This window comes from Oncorhynchus tshawytscha, linkage group LG19 (genome assembly GCF_018296145.1).
Source record: "Oncorhynchus tshawytscha isolate Ot180627B linkage group LG19, Otsh_v2.0, whole genome shotgun sequence".
Classification (NCBI taxonomy): domain Eukaryota; kingdom Metazoa; phylum Chordata; class Actinopteri; order Salmoniformes; family Salmonidae; genus Oncorhynchus; species Oncorhynchus tshawytscha.
The window spans coordinates 49,680,665-49,700,865 of NC_056447.1; the positions used below are offsets into that span (position 1 = coordinate 49,680,665).

Here is a 20,201-nt window from a genome sequence, read left to right on the forward strand (position 1 = left end):
TTCTGCAAGGTTCTCACATCGCCACAGAGGAACTCTAGAGCTCTATCAGAGTGACCATCACATTCTTGGTCACCTCCCTAATCAAGACACTTCCCCCGATTGCTCAGTTTGGCCTGGCGGCCAGCTCTAGGAAGAGTCTTGTTGGTTCCAAGCTTCTTCAATTTAAGAATGATGGAGGCCACTGTGTTCTTGGGGACCTTCAATGCTGCAGACATTTTTTGGTACCCTTCCTCAGATCTGTGCCTCAACACAATCCTGTCTCGGAGCTCTACGGACAATTCCTTGGACCTCATGGCTTGGTTTTTGCTCTGAAATGCATTTTCAAACTGTGGGACCTTATATAGACAGGTGTGTGCCTTTCCAAATCATGTCCAATCAATTGAATTTACCACTGGTGGACTCCAATCAAGTTGTAGAAACATCTCAAGGATGATCAATGGAAACAGGATGCACCTGAGCTCAATTTCGAGTCTCATAGCAAAGGTCTGAATACTTATGTAAATAAGGAATTTCTACCTAACCTGTTTTTGCTTTGTCATTATGGGGTATTGTGTGCAGATTGCAAATAAAACAAAAATATTTAATCCATTTTAGAAGAAAGGCTGTAAATGTAACAAAATGTTGTGAAAGTCAAGGCATCTGAATACTCTCTGAAGGCACTGTAATTTCTAAAATACAGTGTACTTAAGTATCAAAAGTAAAAGGATAAATCTTTTAAGTTCCCTGTACAGTATTAAGCAAACGAGATAGCACCATTTTCTAGTTTTTATTTTATTTACGGAAAACCATGGCACACTCCAACACTTATACATCATTAACAAACAAAGCATGTGTTTAGTGAGTCCGCCAGTTTAGAGGCAGAAGGGATGACCAGCGATGTTCTCTTGATAAGTGTGTGAATTGGAACCTTTCTTGTCCTGCTAAGCATTCAAAATGTAACGAGTACTTTTGGGTGTCAGGGAAAATGTATAGAGTAAAAGGTACATTATTTTCATTACGAATGCAGTAAAGTAAAAATAGTCAAAAATATAAATAGTAGAGTACAGATACCCAAAACAATGACTTAAGTTGTACTTAAAGTACTTTACACCACTGTCTGTACCCATGTATAAATTTATTAAAATCTGTGGCTTTTTCAGCTCCAAGTAACAGACAGACTGACAGACAGACTGACAGACAGACTGACAGACAGACTGATAGACAGACTGATAGACAGACTGATAGACAGACAGACAGACAGACAGACAGACTGACAGACAGACAGAATGACAGACAGACTGACAGACAGACTGATAGACAGACTGGCAGACAGACTGACAGACAGACTGACGGACAGACTGATGGACAGGCTGATAGACAGACTGACAGACAGACTGACAGACAGACAGACTGATAGACAGACTGACAGACAGACAGACTGACAGACAGACTGACAGACAGACAGACTGACAAGGACAGCCAAGCAGCAGAGAGACATTCTTAACACTCGCACAGTGGTCCCCACAGAATTAAACAGAACAGTAATATAGGGTCTGTGTCCCGAATGGTACACTACTCTCAACATAGTGCACAACTTTAGACCAGAGCCCTGGGAATAGGGTGGGTGTAATGGGGATAGGGACTATTTGGGACACACCCTATGTGTCTCTATGGTGGTCCTCCTAATGACACATCCATCTGGTCCAACAGCGCCGAGAACAGGGGTGTGACAGAGACCCTGGACTAAAGCACTGTCACTGTGATGCCTGCCTGGCTCTGTGGGAGAACACAAGCAAGCAAGCGCACGCACACACACACACACACACACACACACACACACACACACAGACAGAGAAAAACAAAGAGACCCAGACCGTGGTGACACTAATGGATGTACATGGGCCTCTCTTACTCCCCTGTGGTTACTAACATCAGAACAGTAGACATTCAGATCATTGAGAGGCAGACAGGCTACATTCAGATCATTGAGAGGCAGACAGGCTACATTCAGATCATTGAGAGGCAGACAGGCTACATTCAGATCATTGAGAGGCAGACAGGCTACATGCAGATCATTGAGAGGCAGACAGGCTACATGCAGATCATTGAGAGGCAGACAGGCTACATTCAGATCATTGAGCGGCAGACAGGCTATGCATTGAGAGGCAGACAGACTACATTCAGATCATTGAGAGGCAGACAGACTACATTCAGATCATTGAGAGGCAGACAGACTACATGCAGATCATTGAGAGGCAGACAGACTACATTCAGATCATTGAGCGGCAGACAGGCTACATGCAGATCATTGAGAGGCAGACAGACTACATTCAGATCATTGAGAGGCAGACAGGCTACATGCAGATCATTGAGAGGCAGACAGGCTACATTCAGATCATTGAGAGCAGCAGGCTACATGCAGATCATTGAGAGGCAGACAGGCTACATCAGATCATTGAGAGGCAGACAGGCTACATTCAGATCATTGAGAGGCAGACAGGCTACATGCAGATCATTGAGAGGCAGACAGGCTACATGCAGATCATTGAGAGGCAGACAGGCTACATTCAGATCATTGAGCGGCAGACAGGCTACATGCAGATCATTGAGAGGCAGACAGACTACATTCAGATCATTGAGAGTGCACTTCCACTACCTGACTGACTGACTTGTGAGTACATACTGTAGTGTGTTACTAAATAATGTAATGTACTGTATATATCCTCAGCCAGTATGTAGAAACCCCTTCAAATGAGTGGATTTGGCTTTTTCAGCCACACCCGAAGCTGACAGGTGCATAAAATCAAGCACACAGCAATGCAATCTCCATAGACAAACATTGGAAATAGAATGGCCCGTACTGAAGAGCTCAGTGACTTTCAACGTGGCACCGTTGTAGGTTGCCACTTCTTTTTTCTTTCATGGAGAGGATCAGCTTTGATACTGCGGATAGACTGTTGCTTCCATCAATGTAATTGTCTGCAACATTTCCAATCCACCATATATTTTTGGGGGTAAATATATATATCTATGTACATACATACATACATACATACATACATACATACATACATACATACATACATACATACATACATACATACATACATACATACATACATACATACATACATACATACATACATACATACATACATACATATAAACATTCATACATATACAGTTTTTATTTCTCAAACCCTCCCACCTCTCCCCCAATTGGAGTAAACTAATAAACAATAACACTTAGGCTTCTACCTTCAGTTTACACATATTATACACATTTTACAGACAGTCTATTTTACAATAGTTATATATATATTTTTTTGTCCTTCCTCTATATCTGATGTCCATCCAGTTTGATTTCTATTTGTAACTATGCTATTTCACAACATTTCTGAACCTATATACATTTTACAGACCCTGTATGTTTTACATTGGTTCTCTTGTTATTAGTCCCACCCTTCAGCTCCATTCAACCCCTCCCATCTATCTCTCAACACCATCCATTTTGGATTTCTAGCAGCCATATATTTTTCAACTGTGCTGTGATGCTTCACAAAAGTACTGAACCTTTCTATTCTCATAACTTCTACAGATTGTAAAATAATTATTATATTATTGATCGATTGACTTTTCAAATCACCCAGTATTGCTATCTGCAGCGTTAGTTCTAGGTAAATGTTGCAATTCTTCAGCCATTCTTGGACCTGTGACCAAAAACGAGCTACATATGGACAATACCAAAATAAATGATCTAATGACTGCTTCCTCGCAGCATTCTATTGGTTGCAATAATTTTGTATAATCATTTAAATTGAAACATTTGAAGTTTTGAATTTGGTGTCGTTTTGCGTTTCAATTCATAAACCATCGAAAATCTCTTCCACCTTTCCAACAAGCCAGTTGGTGATATTTCTGCCCTGCTAGAGCAGCCCCGGCCAACTGTAAGTGTTGTTATTGTGAAGTGGAAATGTCGTGGAGCAACAACGGCTCAGCCGCAAAGTGGTAGGCCACACAAGCTCCCAGAACGGGACCGCCGAGTGCTGAAGCTCGTAGCATGTAAAAAGTGTCTGTCCTCGGTTGCAACACTCACTACTGAGTTCCGAAATGCCTCTATAAGAAACGTCAGCAAGGAGACATCAGTTTCATGAAATGGGTTTCTGAGGCCGAGCAGCCGCAGCACACAAGCTTAAGATCCCCATGCGCAATGCAAAGCATCGGCTGGAGTGGTGGAAAGCTCACCGCCATTGGACACAGTGGAAAGGCGTTCTGTGGAGCGATGACTCATGCTTCACCATCTTGCAGTCCAACGGACGAATCTGGGTTTTGGAATGAGATGTTCGACGAGAAGGTGTACTTTTGGTCATGTAGTGTACCTCCAAAGAAAGCATCAGGAACTGCATTGTCAGAAGGAAAACTATTCAGTTGACTACTCTGCCTTTACTAAACTGACACACATTTATTTCACTTTCATTTAACTAGGAAAGTCAGTTAAGAACAAATTCTTACACATCCATAAGTGTGATTCCATGATGTGATTCAATAGCTCCGAAATGAACCATCTTGGCTCTAGAAATAAACCATCTCGGCTCTAGAAATGAACCATCTTGGCTCTAGAAATGAACCATCTTGGCTCTAGAAATGAACCATCTTGGCTCTAGAAATGAACCATCTTGGCTCTAGAAATGATGAACCATCTTGGCTCTAGAAATAAACCATCTTGGTTATAAGATCAAGACGCATTGTCCAGTCTTTGGGGAGTTGGTTCACAAGCTACCACCTGGCAGATGACTGGCTGGAAATGAAGAATGAATCACTTCTCACAGAATAGTCTGCGTGTCACGACTTCCGCCGAAGTCGGTCCCTCTCCTTGTTCGGGCCTTCTAGCCATCGCTGATCCATTTTTCATTTTCCATCGGTTTTGTCTGGTCTTCCTTCACACCTGGTTCCAATCCCATCAATTACATGTTGTGTATTTAACCCTCTGTTTCCCCTCATGTCCTTGTCGGTGATTGTTTGATTGTATGTTATGTGTAGTTATGTTCTGGTGTGCGACGGGTTTTGTACCCACTTTTATTATTTTTGTATATTTTGTTTTTTTGAGTTTTGTGAGCATTTATTAAACAACTCTGTTTATACCAAGTTCATTCTCCTGCGCCTGACTTCCCTGCCACCAACACGCACCCATTACACTGAGTGCTTCACCAGCCCACAAGGTGGAATAAGTGGCTTTAAGTGGCACTCTCCAAGAACAGGGTTGGAGTTAAAACCTACAGGACGGTAGCTCTCCAGGAACAGGGTTGGAGTTAAAACCTACAGGACGGTAGCTCTCCAGGAACAGGGTTGGAGTTAAAACCTACAGGATGGTAGCTCTCCAAGAACAGGGTTGGAGTTAAAACCTACAGGACGGTAGCTCTCCAGGAACAGGGTTGGAGTTAAAACCTACAGGATGGTAGCTCTCCAGGAACAGGGTTGGAGTTAAAACCTACAGGAGGGTAGCTCTCCAGGAACAGGGTTGGAGTTAAAACCTACAGGACGGTAGCTCTCCAGGAACAGGGTTGGAGTTAAAACCTACAGGACGGTAGCTCTCCAGGAACAGGGTTGGAGTTAAAACCTACAGGACGGTAGCTCTCCAGGAACAGGGTTGGAGTTAAAACCTACAGGATGGTAGCTCTCCAGGAACAGGGTTGGAGTTAAAACCATTGACAGGACTGGTACCCCATGTAGCTCTCTTGGTTCAAGAACAGGATTGTTCTGAGTTAAAAACTACAGGATGGTAGCTACTCCAGGAACAGGGTTGGAGTTAAAACCTGACAGGACTGGTAGTATATAGCCAAGAACAGGATTGGAGTTAAAACCTACAGGATGGTAGCTCTCCAGGAACAGGGTTGGAGTTAAAACCTACAGGACGGTAGCTCTCCAAGAACAGGGTTGGAGTTAAAACCTACAGGACGGTAGCTCTCCAGGAACAGGGTTGGAGAGCCCTGCTCTAAAGACTGGCCACTTCCCGGTCATCATTTGGCAACTATTTTTGACTTGGTACTGGTACCCCATGTATATAGCCAAGCTATCATTGACTTGGTTCTGGTACCCCATGTATATAGCCAAGCTATCATTGACTTGGTTCTGACCCCATGTATATAGCCAAACTATCATTGACTTGGTTCTGGTACCCCATGTATATAGCCAAGCTATCATTGACTTGGTTCTGACCCCATGTATATAGCCAAACTATCATTGACTTGGTTCTGGTACCCCATGTATATAGCCAAGCTATCATTGACTAGGTACTGGTACCACATGTATATAGCCAAGCTATCATTGACTAGGTACTGGTACCCCATGTATATAGCCAAGCTATCATTGACTAGGTACTGGTACCTCATGTATATAGCCAAGCTATCATTGACAAGGTACTGGTACCTCATGTATATAGCCAAGCTATCATTGACTAGGTACTGGTACCCCATGTATATAGCCAAGCTATCATTGACTAGGTACTGGTACCCCATGTATATAGCCATTGTGTATTTATTCCATGTGATACTATTTTTTTTTTTGCTATTTACTTATTCTTTTCTATTATTATTATAAAATATATATATATATATTGCATTCTGCATTGTTGGAAAGGCCCATAAGTAAGAATTTCACTACTCACTAGTCTACACCTGTTGTTTACGAAGCACGTGACAAATAAAACGTTGTTTGAATAGGTAATAAACAGAAAAGGCAGTTGTTTAACCATTTTTGGCTCTCTGGATGACGGCACATGGTGGGTCAGGGAGTTGTTATCTACTTGGGGAGATGAACAATAGTCTACTTACACTGAATAAACATGAAATAAACATTCATAGAAAGTGTGTCACAGTTAGAAGAGCCGGCTACAGACAATAAAAGCATTAGTCATTCATTATTAGTAATTAGCATTAATTGGACTGACAGAGAAGTGAAAGTGGCGCGTGTTTGGGTGTGTGTTTGTTTAGAGTGTTTGTGCATGCATCTGTGTGTGTTTCTGGAAAGTGAAAGCGGTGCTTGTTTGTGTGTGTAGGGAAGAATGGGGAAAGGGGTCATTGAATACACTATGAATGAATGGAGCTTGTCTGACAAGGGGACAGAGTGGAGGAGGTTGGGTACATGGGTGGGAATGTAATTGCAGTAAAGCATTGGGGCTGCAGGGTAGCCTAGTGGTTAGAGCGTTGGACTAGTAACCAGAAGGTTGCAAGTTCAAACCCCTGAGCTGGCAAGGTACAAATCTGTCGTTCTGCCCCTGAACAGGCAGTTAACCCACTGTTCCTAGGCCGTCATTGAAAATAAGAATTTGTTCTTAACTGACTTGCCTAGTTAGATTAAGGTAAAATAAAAATTAGTTTGGCTTGAATATGAACGTCTCAAATAGCCTACACGACACACGGGGAATATTATAATGACATTTTTGTATTATAGTTACATTTTGAGAAAATAGAGTAACCTATATATTGTTGTCAATTAAACGAAAGAACCATTTGATTTGTACCTTTATACTTTGAGAAATCGTATTATGTGTGACATTTCTCATGTGAAACACATTACTTGGTTTCGAACAACTGACAGGTCCAAATATGCTCCAATCACCAGAGTTAAGTGCGTATAAACGTTTCACACATTACGCATTGGCCACCGCACTGCTCCGTCTCTCTCTCCGGTTATGTGATAACAAGGATTTGTGAAAACCTTCAGCGAAGGTCAATAACATGCCTGTCACATTTTGGGTAAAGTGTGAGTCGGGTTGACTCTATTATTTGATAACCAGTCATAGCCGACAAAATTAACAAATGATGCCAGGGCAAGTAGAACACTTGCCAGCTGTCCACTGGACCAGCCACACAGATGCACACACATATGTACAGGGCTGTACACCTGTTTTGAGTAACATACCACATGAGTAGGCCTACCACACAAGAAGTAGCCTAAATACTGTTCTCTGTCAATTTCTACACAGCATGTAATTTCTTTGCGTCCGGCAATTGAATGCGCCAAATGAGTTTTTGCCTACAGACAACATCCATCCCTTGTTCCCATGCATAAACTACTCAAGTGAATGACAGCGACATCCGACTCCGAACCTGTCTTTAGGTTGTTATGGCATAAAAACATAATTTACTCACCTAACCTGCAGTCTCTGTGGTGCACTCTCTCCCAGGTGATTGCAGTAGGCTAGTAGACTGATATATTTCCCCTGTGTGTATTTTCGTTGCTGCCTGGTCCGTCCGTTCAGAGACTCGATCTCTCTATAACACCAGTTCACAATAGCGCATGAGCCGCGGCACCTTTAAAGCGCGCGCACTGCAGCGCCGCTGCCGACAGATGGTGGGTGAACACTGAATCATTTTGTCAAAATAGGTTTCAAAATGTAAAATATGTCCGCTGCTACTGTCAACATCACAGATGGGGAACATCTGTATGGGGTAAAGGATCATGTAAGCTAAAGTCATTTTACATGCTGCGTTTTATAAATGATTCCCTGTTACTATTGTTTTAATCCTCTTCTTGAAATTAGAGGGGTGAGTGAAGTGCTTTGCTATACTTTCTCCATTTATAAACTTTTGTTGGATTCATGCATAACGATGTATTATAATGGGAGTGCGGGAACAAAAACAACATTCACCATAAACAGAAAGTAAAATTAGGTTAATTCCTTCCCCCTTCAGGCATAAACTGTAGGCCTATACATTTGTGCCATTAAATGATTAAGTATCCTAAGAAAAATGTTCTGAAACAGAATGCATCATATCACCAGCAGGAGTGAAGCTACAGTATGTTGCAAATGGTACCATATTCCCTACATAGTGCACTACTTTAGACCAGAGCCCTATGATCCCTGGTCAAAAGTAGTGCACTATATAAGGAATAGGTTGCCATTTGGGACAAATCCTGACTCTGAGCTGCTTCCTAGCTGTTCAGCCATCAGCAGGACCTTTTAAGCTATCTAGTCAGGCAGGAAGCCCTAATGTCTCCAGCGCCTCCCATTGTCCTAATGTCTCCTCTACTGTAGCCTCCCAGTGTCCTGATGTCTCCTCTACTGTAGCCTCCCATTGTCCTGATGTCTCCTCTACTGTAGCCTCCCATTGTCCTGATGTCTCCTCTACTGTAGCCTCCCATTGTCCTGATGTCTCCTCTACTGTAGCCTCCCATTGTCCTGATGTCTCCTCTACTGTAGCCTCCCATTGTCCTGATGTCTCCTCTACTGTAGCCTCCCATTGTCTTGATGTCTCCTCTACTGTAGCCTCCCATTGTCCGGATGTCTCCTCTACTGTAGCCTCCCATTGTCCTGATGTCTCTTCTACTGTAGCCTCCCATTGTCCTAATGTCTCCTCTACTGTAGCCTCCCATTGTCTTAGATTTCTCCTCTACTAGCCTCCCATTGTCCTGATGTCTCCTCATTAGCCTCCCATTGTCCTGATGTCTCCTCTACTGTAGCCTCCCATTGTCCTGATGTCTCCTCTACTGTAGCCTCCCATTGTCCTGATGTCTCCTCTACTGTAGCCTCCCATTGTCCTGATGTCTCCTCTACTGTAGCCTCCCATTGTCTTGATTTCTCCTCTACTGTAGCCTCCCATTGTCCTGATGGCCTGGTGGCTGTGGTGGTCTGGTCATGTGACTCTAGAAAGAGAGATACATTTCCTGTCAATTCCATCTGGAGCGAGTCACACTCAACCAGGCATGGCCATTCATAGCATGCCGATGTTAGAACACGTGCATTATCACTGGTTTAGCACGGGAAGCCATCTGTAGTCTGCCAGGATGGAACCGTAGAATCATAATGATTCATTCTAATTCTATGTATGGAATCAACCACCAGGCACTCTAGTGATTCTACTGGAGATGCTCTCCACTGTCTGCATGCAAGTGACTGTGGTTTAATGTTACTCTGTCATTACTGAACAAGGGATTAAATAAACCTGGTTTGGCAAAATAGAAACACAACCCCTTAATTTAGCTTTAACTACCACACAGTGCGGACACACATGCAATCTGTTTTGCTGCGAGGCATTTTGATCTGTGGTTTTGTTGAGAACTGGAGCATGCCCTGATAAAATAAGGATGCCGTTGGATAACAGAAAGAGACATCTCTTTCCTCCTCTCATCTCCAAGTTATAGGTTCTGTTCTGACTCATCATGATGTAATGTGAGGCTACAGATATTATCTTTGTGGAAAAGACACAACACAACCAAAGCGGTCCAGAAGGAGAGAATACCTGGGAAATGGTCTCTATGCTCCACTAGTCTTCCAAACATCCTACTGCTGTTCTGATTCAGAAATGCTGTATTGTCCCAACATTGGGCAATTTAATTTGCTATTATTGTATAAAAAACTATACTCAAACGCACACTGTTAGAAAAAAGGGTTCCAAAAGGGCTCTTTGGCTGTCCCCATAGGAACACCCTTTTTGTTTCCAGGTAGAACCCTTTTGGTTCCATGTAGAACCCTCTGAGGAAAGGGTTCTACATGGAACTGAAAAATGTTCTACCTGGAACCAAAAGGGTTCTACCTGGAACCAAACAGGGTTCTTCAAAGGGTTATCCTATGGGGATAGCCAAAGAACCCATTTAGGGTATAGATATCACCTTTTAGGGTCTAGATATCACCTTTTAGGTTCTAGATAGCAGCTTTTAGGGTCTAGATAGCACCTTTTAGGGTATAGATATCACCTTTTAGGGTATAGATATCACCTTTTAGGGTATAGATATCTCCTTTTGGGGTCTAGATAGCACCTTTATTTCTAAGAATGCAGGCATACAATAAAAACACAATAACCGTATCACACAAGAATAGATCAAAACATGACAATACCAGGATCTTATAATATATACAACCATAGCTATACTATACATAAAGTGTAACAGTCTGTGTCTTCAGTCCTCCTCTCCTGTACACCGCAGCCCTACGTATTATCTACTGTTAAGGGGCCAGGGAAATGACTAGCCTATAATTAAGGCCTACTGTTATCACAGCATTATTAGTCATTCAATTTCTTTAATGGGAATGTCCGTTCTAGAACTTTTATTTCTATGTCTTCGTTCCTCTCCTCCTGCACACTCCTATTCATTATCAGCTGAAAGGGGCCTGGGGAGTTGTGCCTGCCACCCGGCCCACATCCTCCCAGAGCCACATTAAGAAATACCGTTATTGTCCTCCCCTCCTCTCAGACTGCCTGCAGACATGTCTGTGGATCATCTCAATCCAATTAAAATATTCACTTAATTTCCTTCTGTATGAAAATGATCTGGAACATACTCTGAGGAGTATCACTCTATGAGTTAATGTGTAGAGTATTGGTAGCTATAGGGATGTATGGCCCTCTAGCATGTTCCCACATGAACTCATTGTTGAGACACAGAATAGGTCCTGTTTATGTCCCTTCCTGGGGTAGAATCAGGGGTCCTGAAGAACAACACTTCATACTCAAACACCATCAAAAACAGAGAGTCAGAAAAGCCAAGAAACGTATACATGTACCTTATTCATCTGTTTGATGACGCTGAAGGAGGCATTATGAATCTGGCGCATGCAAACAGAGAAAGCAGGCGTCATCACCCGGCAGGAACCAGGTCCCTTTTCCTGAATGAATCAGTGTTTCCCTGCCTTACTAAAACAATAAGCTAGAGAGATGCAGAGAAGGGAGATGAACATAGAGAAGGGAGATGCACACAGAGAAGGGAGATTCACACAGAGAAGGGAGATGAACATAGAGAAGGGAGATGCACACAGAGAAGGGAGATTCACACAGAGAAGGGAGATGCACACAGAGAAGAGAGATGAACACAGAAGGGAGATGCACACGGAGAAGGGAGATGCACACGGAGAAGGGAGATGCACACAGAGAAGAGAGATGAACACAGAAGGGAGATGCACACGGAGAAGGGAGATGCACACACACAAGAACCACCGCCATCAAGTAAGATGTCAAGCCGACTATGAAACAACCAGGCTGGCATTCTGATGAATGTGATCCTATAACTAGATCAGAACCAAAGACCACCGAGCTGAGGCACACACACACACACACACACACACACACACACACACACACACACACACACACACACACACACACACACACACACACACACACACACACACACACACACTACACACACATTTTGTATTTTGAATTTTGTTTGGGCAATACAGTGCATTAAAACCAAAAGCAGATTTACCTAGCTCGGTGGACACCCTAGGAAACTCAAGAGTTAACCAATCCCGTGAAAGGATTAGGCAACTCAGGTGTCTATACTTCAACAGCAAGTTAATGAAGTAAGGCCTTGTAAACAAAAAGGGAGTAATGTAGAGATCTACTGGTCTTTAGCGAAGTCCAGACAACCTTTTGATACAGGATACAGTGATTTGATTTGAAACTGTCACCTGTAACAAAATGAAGGGCACTATGGTAGATGGCATCTAAATGTTTAAGAGTAGTACCAGCTGCACTTTAATAAATAATATCACCATAATCAACAACAGATCAAAAGGTTGACTGAATAATCTGCTTCCTACTGCTTAGAGAAAGACACCATCTGCTTCCTACTGCTCAGAGAAAGACACCATCTGCTTCCTACTGCTCAGAGAAAGACACCATCTGCTTCCTACTGCTCAGAGAAAGACACCATCTGCTTCCTACTGCTCAGAGAAAGACACCATCTGCTTCCTACTGCTTAGAGAAAGACACCATCTGCTTCCTACTGCTCAGAGAAAGACACCATCTGCTTCCTACTGCTCAGAGAAAGACACCATCTGCTTCCTACTGCTTAGAGAAAGACACCATCTGTTTCTGTAAAAAAAATCTAACTTTAAATCTTATCTTCTTACTTCTTAACCTATGTTTTTAAACGTCAAATCCATATCAATCCGAATGCCGAAGTGTTTATATGCGGGAACACGTTTGATTGGAGAACAATCTAATGAGTCAACATGTAGTTCATCTGAAACATTCTTACAAGAGTTTGAAAACAACATGTATTTCATTTTGCCCGTATTAAGCACAAGGGATTCCTGCATAGCTATAACATCTGACTGTAGTTAGGACACAGCCAGATCAACAGTCAGGGTAATAGCATACATAATAGTAGCATCCACATATAGAGTAAGTTTACAATTTTGTACAGATGGTATTTATATAAACTCAGCAAAAAAAGAAACATCCCTTTTTCAGTACCCTGTCTTTCAAAGATAATTCGTAAAAATCCAAATAACTTCACAGATCTTCATTGTAAAGGGTTTAAACACTATTTCCCATGCTTGTTCAATGAACCATAAACAATGAATGAACATGCACCACTAACAGCTTACAGACTGTAGGCAATTAAGGTCACAGTTATGAAAATTTAGGACACTAAAGAGGCCTTTCTACTGACTCTGAAAAACACTAAAAGAAAGATGCCCAGGGTCCCTGCTCACCTGCGTGAACGTGCCTTAGGCATGCTGCAAGGAGGCATGAGGACAGCAGATGTGGCCACGGCAATAAATTGCAATGTCCATACTGTGAGACGCCTAAGACAGCGCCTCAGGGAGACAGGATGGACAGCTGATCGTTCTCGCAGTGGCAGACCATGTGTAACAGCACATAGCACGCACTCCAGCATATATTTCTCACTGGTCACCCCCAAAGCCAATTCCTCCTTTGGTCATCTTTCCTTCCAGTTCTCTGCTGCCAATGATTGGAACGAACTGCAGAAATCTCTGAAGCTGGAGACTCATATCTCCCTCACTAGCTTTAAGCACCAGCTGTCAGAGGAGCTCACAGATCACTGCACCTGTACATAGCCCATCTATCTACCTACCTCATCCCCATACAGTATTTATTTATTTATCTTGCTCCTTTGCACCCCAGTATCTCTACTTGCACATTCATCTTTTGCACATCCACCATTCCAATGTTTAATTGCTATATTGTAATTATTTCGCCACCAGGGCCTATTATTGCCTTAACTCCCTTATCTTACCTCATTTGCACTCAGTGTATATAAACTTTTTGTTTTCTTTTGTTCTACTGTATTATTGACTATGTGTAACTCTGTGTTGTTGTGTGTCGAATTGCTATGCTTTATCTTGGCCAGGTCGCAGTTACAAATGAGAACTTGTTCTCAACTAGCCTACCTGGTTAAATAAAGGTTAAATATATATTTATTTTTTAAACAACACACCTGCGGGACAGGTACAGGATGGCAACAACAACTGCCCGAGTTACACCAGGAACGCACAATCCCTCCATCAGTGCTCAGACTGTCCGCAATAGGCTGACAGAGGCTGGACTGAGGGCTTGTAGGCCTGTTGTAAGACAGGTCCTCACCAGACATCCCCGGCAACAACATCCTCCTCCCTCATGTGGTACCCTTCCTGCAGTCTCATCCTGACATGACCCTCCAACATGGCAATGCCACCAGTCATACTGCTTGTTCTGTGTGTGATTTCCTGCAAGACAGGAATGTCAGTGTTCTGCCATGGCCAGTGAAGAGCCCGGATCTCAATCCCATTGAGCACGTCTGGGACCTGTTGGATCGGAGGGTGAGGGCTAGGGCCATTCCCCCCAGAAATGTCTGGGAACTTGCATGTGCCTTGGTGGAAGAATGGGTTAACATCTCACAGCAAGAACTGGCAAATCTGGTGCAGTCCATTAGGAGGAGATGCACTGCAGTACTTAATGCAGCTGGTGGCCACACCAGATACCGACTGTTACTTTCAATTTTGACCCCCCCTTTGTTCAGGGACACATTATTCCATTTAGTTAGTTAGTCACATGTCTGTGGAACTTGTTCAGTTTATGTCTCAGTTGTTGAATCTTGTTATGTTCATACAAATATTTACACATGTTAAGTTTACTGAAAATAAACACAGTTGACAGTGAGGACATTTCTTTTTTTGCTGAGTTTAAATAGCGAAGAGAACAGGTCCCAATATCGACGCCTGGGGTTCACCTTTATGTACTTCAAGAAATTCAGACTTAACCCCATCAATCATCAGTTCTGTCACTATAAGATAATCATGAACAGGCAACCATAAACAGGCATCAGAGCTCAGGCCTTTCGAGGACAACTTATTCATTAAAACAACATCACCAATATCAAAAGCTTTAGACAGGTCCACAAACAAAGCAGCACATGTCATTTTAGTGTCTAAAGCATTGACAAGATCATTAACTACTAAAGTTGTAGCTGTAATAGCGCTGTGCTCAGGACTAAACCCTGATTTGGTTTACTTTCTAAATACAAAAAAAGAGCAAAGTTGTACATTTACCAAGGATTTAAGAATCTTAGCTAGACAAGAAAGCCTTGAAATGGGTCGATAATGACTAAGATGACCCCTGACCCCCTCTCTTATGGAGCGACAGCACAAGAACTGATTTTCATCCTTTTGGAATATTTCCTGATAACAATGTTAAATTAAAAAATGCGGAGCGTTTTGACATGATTAACCACAATGAGAAAGGTGGGTGGGACACACCACCCTACTGCTTAAAGCCAGAACTGCAGTCACTTACACACAACTGTCTGACAGATAACTCTCTTCTTTATGCTTATGACACGTCGTAGAAAAGATAAGCCTCGTCCAATCTATTTACTGTCGTCCGCTGTTTCAACATTGTCAAGCCGTACAATATACAGTGTACAAATTCCTATGGGACCAATGATGGTGTATATACATACATATGTCTAGGTCTGTGTATGGGACTAGGGTATAGAGAGGCAAGGGCTGATATAGCCTAATGTATAAGAGCCATCATCTAAACCTGTGTTTCCCAAACTCGGTCCTGGGGCCCCTCCTAGGTGCATGTCTTGGTTTTTGCGCAGAACCGAGTTTGGGAAACGCGGATATAAACAACTCATCCCCCCCCCCTATTCACCATCATCTATCTAAACAACTCATCCCCCATATTCACCATCATCTATCTAAACAACTCATCCCCCTATTCATCATCATCTATCTAAACAACTCATCCCCCTATTCACCATCATCTATCTAAACAACTCATCCCCCTATTCATCATCATCTATCTAAACAACTCATCCCCCTATTCACCATCATCTATCTAAACAACTCATCCCCCTATTCACCATCATCTATCTAAACAATTTATCCCCCTATTCACCATCATCTATCTAAAAACTCAGCCTAAAACCCCTATTCACCATCAATCTAGGTCTAAACAACTCATCCCCCTATTCAAAATCATCTATCTAAACAAATCCCCCTATTCATCATCATCTATCTAAACAACTCATCCCCCTATTCATCATCATCTATCTAAACAACTGGCCAAGATATTCAAATCTATCTAAATGACCAGCATGGTCACCATCATCATCTAAAAACTCATCCCCCTATTCACCATTATCTATCTAAACAACTCATCCCCCTATTCACCATCATCCTATCTAAACAACTCATCCCCCTATTCACCATCATCTATCTAAACAACTCACCCCTAGATTCACCATCATCTATCTAAACAACTCAGATATAATCCCCCTATTCACCATCACAATCATAAATAACTGGAGGCATCCAAATCAATTCAAATCAAATCAAATCAAATTTATTTATATAGCCCTTCATACATCAGTAATCTAACTAACAATTCCAAAAAAACTACTGATATCTCAAAGTGCTAATAACAGAAACTAAGCCTAAAACTCCAAAAAAAACAGCAACACAATGCAGGTGATAAAGCACGGTGGCTAGGAAAAACTGATGGAAAGGAACCAGGCTATGTGGGGTGGGGTGGCCAGTCCTCATCTGGCTGTGTAAACCAAGTGGATATTATAACAGAACATGGCCAAGATGTTCAAATGTTCATAAATGACCAGCATGGTACAGTATCAACGTATGCATAGAGCAGAACAGTTGGTGGAGCAGCATATAAGGTCAGGTGGACTGGGAACAGCAAAGTCATCATGTCAGGTAGTCCTGGGGCATGGTCTTAGGGCTCAGGTCCTCTGAGAGAGAGAAAGAAAGAGAGAATTGGCTGTTTAAGCATATGTGGGGTGGCAGTCCTTTTCTGGCTGTGCCGGTCCCAGCTTTGACAGCACATGGCCAAGATGTTCAAATGTTCATAAATGACCAGCATGGTCGAATAATGATGTCCTTGATGGCAGAACAGTTGAAACTGGAGCAGCAGCACGGCAGCAGGCCAGGTGGACTGGGGACAGCAAGGAGTCATCATGTCAGGTAGTCCTGGGGCATGGTCCTAGGGCTCAGGTCCTACCAGGCGGTGAGAGAGAGAGGAGAAAGCAGAGAAGTTTGAGAGTGCTTTAGATTCACACAGGACACCAGCCTAGGACAGGAGAGGTACGATGCTGTCAGATATAACAAAGTTTGTCTGTGAGCCCCCGACACATTAACTACTGCAGCATAAATACTGGAGGCTGAGACAGGAGGGGTCAGGGGACACTGTGGCCCCATCCGAGGACACCCCAGACAGGGCCAAACAGGAAGGATATAACCCCACCCACTTTGCCAAAGCACAGCCCCCACACCACTAGAGGGATATCTTCAACCACCAACTTACCATCCTGAGACAAGGCTGAGTATAGCCCACAAAGATCTCCGCCATGGCACAACCCAAGGGGGCGCCAACCCAGACAGGATGACCACATCAGTGAATCAACCCACTCAGGTGACGCACCCCTTCCAGGGACGGCATGAGAGAGCCCCAGTAAGCCAGTGACTCAGCCCCTGTAATAGGGTTAGAGGCAGAGAATCCCAGTGGGAAGAGGGGAACCGGCCAGGCAGAGACAGCAAGGGCGGTTCCTTGCTCCAGAGCCTTTCCGTTCACCTTCCCACTCCTGGGCCAGACTACACTCAATCATATGACCCACTGAAGAAATAAGTCTTCAGTAAGGACTTAAAGGTTGAGACCGAGTTTGCTTCTCTGACATGGGTAGGCAGACCATTCCATAAAAATGGAGCTCTATAGGAGAAAGCCCTGCCTCCAGCTGTTTGCTTAGAAATTCTAGGGACAATTAGGAGGCCTGCGTCTTGTGACCGTAGCGTACGTGTAGGTATGTACGGCAGGACCAAATCAGAGAGATAGGTAGGAGCAAGCCCATGTAATGCTTTGTAGGTTAGCAGTAAAACCTTGAAATCAGCCCTTGCTTTGACAGGAAGCCAGTGTAGAGAGGCTAGCACTGGAGTAATATATTCACCATCATCTATCTAAACAACTCATCCCCTATCCAATATTGACTTTAAAACAAATTAAGAACTATCGGGCGAGGATATTCATTGGGCTAAATCCCGGGCATAATTGAATAGCAGTGACACCCCAAGCGTAAACATCAACAGTACATAAGTGTTCAGATGGAAGGGAGGCAACAACACAACACATCTAAACCCACCGCAAGATGTGTTCTCAAAATCTGCACCGTCAGAGTCTATTTGAGAGGCGTCATTGAAATGCAATCACAGGTAGCTAGCCCTAGAGGCTTGATACGATGCCCAAACGGTGCAAAGAAATCAAATCACTAATGCGATTATTGCGTTGAAACAAGTCCACCTAGTCGATTCAGTTTACATCTCAGAGGAGGAGGCATTCCCTCAGATCCGTGATTTCATTACTACCTCTGCGCTGAGCGCAAACAGCCTCTACAGTCGGCCTAACTATGTTTACACACAGGGGGGGCAAAGACCTGATCTGAGTGTACTTAAAACACACACACACACACAGCATTAACCCTTTAGTACCTTCATAGACTTGTCATTACGAGCTGTGCCAGGCATCTAGGCTGCACCAATAGAAACATAATTACTAGATTGGACATGGACAGTCATTTTTATTTATATGACGGCATCACCTGGCATTAACGTCTGGCATGTCTGTGAATATTATCTTAATGAGTGTGATCACGTCTAAACCCAATTACTGAGGGCTGTAACTGTACCATATTGGCTTGTGTATGTGGAGCAATCTAGCTGTAGCCTATGGGCCACGTATGTAGCTGTTTCTCACTATATGGAACTATTACTGTTTACAAGACATTATGGTGTCATTTCCTGTAGCTGTTTCTCACCTTATGGAACGATTACTGTATATAAGACATTATGGTGTCATTTCCTGTAGCCGTTTCTCACTATATGGAATGATTATTGTATATAAGACATTATGGTGGTGGGGCGGTTGTGGGGCCTTCCGTGTGCCTCCATGCATGTAAGCAGCAAGAATCGAGGACAGAGCGGTCTGTGGCCGCCCGGTGTTTATGCTCTAGGGATGGGGGGCGGGGATGTGATCCATCACCGGGTAGCAGCTGTCTCGGTTACCCAGGTGCCTAAGCACAGCCTTGCACAGTCATCCCACCTTCTCCTTTGGGTCGCATATGTGGCGCAGCTGGGTAGGGAAAACAGCTTCAAATTACCTTCAAACTCTCACTCACCAGCTGGTGTTTCCTCAGGTGCATCTGTAGTATGAATATATACACACAGTCTGAATCCTCCATAAGATCAGTGGAAGCCCAGTAAATTGAACCACCAGGGTAAAAGTGTAGGCAATCAGCATGTATTTACATAGCAGTGAGAAAACATTAGCAACAGCTGTTCTTTCTGTGACAGACTGACCAGGTAAAAGCTATGATCCCATATTGATGTCACCTGTTAAATTCAGTTCAATCAGTGGAGATGAAGGGGAGGAGAGAAGTTAAAGAATGATTTTTAAGCCTTGAGACAATTGAGTTTAAGTGTCAAGAACTGCAATGCTGCTGTGTTTTTCACCGTTCAACAATTTCCCATGTGTATCAAGAATGTTCCACCACCCAAAGGACATGCAGCCAACTTGACACAACTGAGGGGAGCATTAGAGTCAACATGGACCAGCATCCCTGTGGAAATGCTTTGGACACCTTGTAGAGTCAACATGGGCCAGCATCCCTGTGGAAATGCTTTCAACACCTTGTAGAGTCAACATGGACCAGCATCCCTGTGGAAATGCTTTCGACACCTTGTAGATTCCACATGGGCCAGCATCCCTGTGGAAATGCTTTGGACACCTTGTAGAGTCAACATGGGCCAGCATCCCTGTGGAAATGCTTTCAGCACCTTGTAGAGTCAACATGGGCCAGCATCCCTGTGGAAATGCTTTCGACACCTTGTAGAGTCAACATGGGCCAGCATCCCTGTGGAAATGCTTTCGACCTTGTAGATTCCACATGGTCCAGCATCCCCGTGGAAATGCTTTGGACACCTTGTAGAG

General features: G+C 43.3%; 1 protein-coding gene across 12 annotated transcripts in view; it reads right to left on the minus strand.

Moving 5' to 3' along the window:
- The window catches only part of LOC112219035 (neuronal cell adhesion molecule-like), a 152,580-nt gene extending 144,286 nt beyond the window's left edge, over nt 1-8,294 (minus strand). For 6 of the 12 annotated variants that reach the window (XM_042301795.1, XM_042301790.1, XM_042301793.1 and 3 more), the window contains exon 1: nt 8,130-8,294. The gene's annotated coding sequence lies outside the window, so the exon portion shown is untranslated. The remainder of the gene's footprint in view (nt 1-8,129) is intronic. The other 6 variants (XM_042301800.1, XM_042301792.1, XM_042301797.1 and 3 more) reach the window with 2 other exon arrangements.
- Between the last annotated feature and the right edge of the window lie 11,907 nt (nt 8,295-20,201).